Source organism: Dipodomys spectabilis, unplaced genomic scaffold (genome assembly GCF_019054845.1).
Source record: "Dipodomys spectabilis isolate Male_0828 unplaced genomic scaffold, ASM1905484v1 ptg000350l, whole genome shotgun sequence".
Classification (NCBI taxonomy): Eukaryota; Metazoa; Chordata; class Mammalia; order Rodentia; family Heteromyidae; genus Dipodomys; species Dipodomys spectabilis.
The window spans coordinates 652721-657197 of record NW_024871027.1 but is presented as its reverse complement, the minus strand read 5'-3'; positions in this window follow the sequence as shown (position 1 = coordinate 657197).

The following is a 4477-nucleotide window of genomic DNA, read 5'->3' as shown; positions in this document are numbered from 1 at the left end:
ATATTTACAACATATTGTCTTGTGAGTATTGCTATTTCATTGTTTTGCCTTTGTCCTTTGTCTCACCATTTTGTTGTTCCTCTTTCCTTCTCTAATTAAGGTAAATATATACACAATGCACAGGCTACAAAAATCAAATACAGCAGGGAATGAAGCATAGGGGAAAAATCCCAAAGAAAACAGAAATCACATAGTACATTAAAAACAACAGCAGCAAATAATACTCTCTGTTTCCATATCTTGGAGTTCATTTTGCTCATAATCAGCTTATATGGTTATATATACGCATAACAAAACCACTGGAAAATGATAGTTTCATGGAAACTATATCATGAAAACAACATGTTAACTGTTTTTCATGGTAAAGGTGGGGTTAGGATTGGTGAATTCGCGGTTCTAATAAAGGAATTTCAAAAGAGTTTTAAAATTATAACAGGTAAATTTTTAGTTGTTCAAATTTTTTAACAAGTTTTCCTATTATGAAAATGTAAAATTGCCTGGGAAAATAGGCTTTCATGCAAAGAACTCCATGGAGACTTAGCTGAGAGGGAGCAATGTGGGTGAAGATGGCTCATTTTCACACTAAACAAACCTCAGAAAACTTGCTATAGGTTCCCTTGAGAATTGTCCTTACCCAGGAAATCTACTCTTACTGTGTGAAACAAGGTTGTAGTGGAATTTAAATTCAAAGTCCTTTAAAAAAAGGCATCAAAATTTGTGAATTGACTTTAATTACCAAACAGTAATTCTTTGAAAAAGATAATTTGGGTTCAAATATTTAGGGAGAAAGTGCCCTCAACAATGAAAGAAGGTATTGGGTTTACACTTTTCTGTTTGTAATACTTTCCACAATGTCTTTGCACGTGAAGCACTGAACCACAGAAAAAAATCTGATTGGATACTTGAAACCAATGATTTCACATTTCTTAGTAGCTTACAAAATATAATATCCTTATTAACATGAGATAGTGAAGATTTCTCTTTTTAAATAAGCCAAAAATTTTGGGTTCAGAAAAGAACTGAGCAAATTGAAAAGGCAAGAAAACAAGTTCTTAGAAGCCCTAGCTAAGCATATTGGCTTCAGGAGTGGAGGGAGGCCAAACTTTTTGATATACATTGTCTTAATATTTTTGCTACCTAAAGTGATTTTACAGAGCCTATTTAGCTCACTACAATGCAGAACAGATTGAATGAAGACATGAAAATAAATTCCACATCCAAATAAAAGAGTTTTAAAAGGAAAACCATGAAGATGTAGTGTGGGTAGAGCCGGTCAGATCTGGTTGAGTCAGCTAGAGTAGCAGTTGAAGCACACTTTCTGCTCATAGAGATGTGACCCACAGGCATGTCTGCCTAGCTTGCCAGCCATGAGCTGTCCATGCTCCCTACAAGCCCCCGGGGGACCAATCAGTACCTGTCACTATGCAGTGTCCATCACAATTGCCTTACATCAACTCCCCACTAAGTAATTGGCTGGGAAGGACTCAGGAGGTTGGGAACGCTGGGGCTATCTAATCCCTCACTTGTGCAGAAATAAACAAGACCTGCATAAGCCTGTTCTCCCAACGTGGGTTCTTTGTGTGAGTCGTTCATGCTTACCTCCTGCTGGAGATCTAGCCCTACAAGTGGCGCCCAACAAGTGGCTCGATCGCTTTCGGCAGATGGATGGTCTAGGGTCTAGTGCAAAATTAGTGCCTCCATGGGCAACCTTCCCCCCGCAGCAGGAGAGCCTCAATCACAAGCACTTGTTGCCCTGCTCCAGAGTAGGCAGATAAAAGTATTACAAAAGGAAGCTAGATTAATATGGGAAATAGTGAATGAATTGTGTCCCTGGCTTGACTCTGGGGCCATTTGAGATCCAGACAGGTGGACCCACATCCTTCAGGCAGTTCATAAAAAGCAAGTCCGTGACGGCTCTGAGCTGCCCCTAATCTTTTACCCCATTGTAGTAGCTATTCAAGCCTGTCTATCAGGGAAAGAAGGGGAAACTCTGCAAGCCTTTAACACCTTGCTGCAAGAAGAAACAGAACAAAAGGAAAATAGCGAAGCTGCTCTAGCACTCCCATCTTCTTGTGACACAGCAAACAATTCCAGCAAGAACACAGATAACCAACAGCTTCCACTATCAGGTGACACGGGGGCCAGCCAGTTATGCTTGTAAAACTGCCTCCCCCACACTATCAGTCCCAGGAAGCCTGCCCAATCACTTCTTTTGGCTGTTTAGGCCAGCCTGGGAACTCCCCTCAGAAAACTTTTTATCCTTGAGCAGAGATATCCAACTTTTCCCAAGAACAAAAACTCGTTGTTCTCCCTGTAATACAACAGTTGTTCACAGGCCCCACATCTACTTTGGCAATGACAGCCAAGCCTATAAATGAACCCCAGTTCATGTTCCCTGTAAACGTCCACCGAACCTCTGCACGACATAACCAATGTTACCCCCATGACCCAAAAATACCTGGCCACTGTCAAGGAAAATATGTTACACTCCCCGAATGCTCAACAGATGTTCGAAACCCTTAGCATTGATCTTAACTGCCCCCATGATTGGAAGAGCTTAATGATCTGTAGCTTTATGTGTCTTTTTTTTTTAATTTTTTTTTAATTTTTTTTTTTAAACCAGGGCTGAGAACCGAACCCACGGCCTTGCGCGCGGCAGGCGGGCGCCCTTCCGCTGGGCTAAACCCCCAGCCCCGAGCTTAATGATCTGTAGTCAACAAGAAAGTTTAAAAAAGGCTTAGAATGTATTCCTAAGTACCAGTTTTATAAATGGCTTTGCACTGTGGTTTTTGGTTATTTTATTTTACATGGGATAATATTTTCTACTACCTATAAGTTTTGGAAAAAGAAGAAAACTAAAATTTACTACTCTAGAGGAATATGGTAGAAATAGAAGACAGATTTTATGTTTGTCAATCTCTGATGAGTACCCGTATTCAAGACTTAAAGTCATATTTCTTACTATGTTAGATATGGAAAACATAAAACACCATATGATAAGGCAACTATTTGTGACTTTTTAAGTGTACTTATTATGTGATGAAATTTACTTTATTAGCTAATGTTTTGGTTTGAAATATGGGAGGCTGATCTATTTAACAAATTTTTGAAGCCACCTACTGAAAAAACAAATGGTGGGGGGTATAATTTCTACAATTTAATGAATGGATGAACCTGTTTGGCATTAGTGCTGGGTAAATAAATCAACTCTAATGTAATTTGCTCCCTACACTTCAAAAACTATTTATATCACTAAATATCATCTACTTGTAAAGTGTTATTTGGCAAATGTGATTTTTAAAAGTTTATATGAAAAGGAATATACTTTCAGGAGATTAAATGTAGGTTATCATTGTTTGACAATGACAACATTTTTATACTACAGAACCAAGTTTTACTGAAGTACCAGTGTTTTGAAGCACTAAGGATATTCTCAATTAATGTTTTTCTGAATTATATTTGACCTCTATGTCAAGTATTCCTAGCATTGGTAGACCAATTATGGATCTATCATTCCAGGAACTATTTTTTGGCCTGCTGATGCTGGACTGAAATCATTCATTACTCATTAAGAGAGGGGTATTACAAATGATATTGTGACATTTGTGGTCTTGTTCAATCATATATGATGGTCATCTGAAAATTGAAAGTTTGAATTACTGTACTTTCACATTTTGTGATTTCATCTTGCATTTTATGTTGCCTTGCATTTCCCAAGTGATTTCTGCAAATTCCTGCATTTCAAGGAATTGGGGCCCTGAAATATAGGAAATGAGAAACTGAGAAGGGTCTTCAATTACTTTCTGTTGGCATGTTGCATAGGCCTAGGTGAGAACTCTTGCCTTATTTATCTGATGATGCGGATAACTGGGACCTGGGCTCCTAGGACCCATGGATCTTGTAGAAGAATAATGCCTTTTAGACATCATATCAGCAAAATTTGAGTATAATCAGTAGGAATGCTTCAGAAACATGGAGAAAAACAGTTTGGGACCAGCGAGTTAAAACAATAAACAGAGCAGCAGAGTAAAATCCCTTATAGATTAGAAGAAAACAACATTTTTTTTTTACCATGTGAATTCAAAAGACCAAGAACATTTAGAAGGTATCACAAGTTTATACCGAAAACATTGCATTGATATTTTTATATTCTAATATATATTCTAATGCTGATTATTAATATTCCAATCTATTTATTGGAAAAAATATCAATTAAATTTTCAAATTATCAATTAATTTTAATAAGATACACTGTGTGAAATATAAAATCAGCACATATAAATATAAAATACATAATAATATATAATATTAAAAAATGTTTTGCATTGTTCTCTTGTGGTAAGGGTATCAAAGGCAACCGTTTTATTTTATTTTCTTTTTCTTTTTCCTTATGTGGTGCTGAGGAATCAAACCCAGGGACTCAGGCATGCAAGGCAAGCGCTCTACCACAGAGCCACCAGAGGCAACGGTTTTAAAT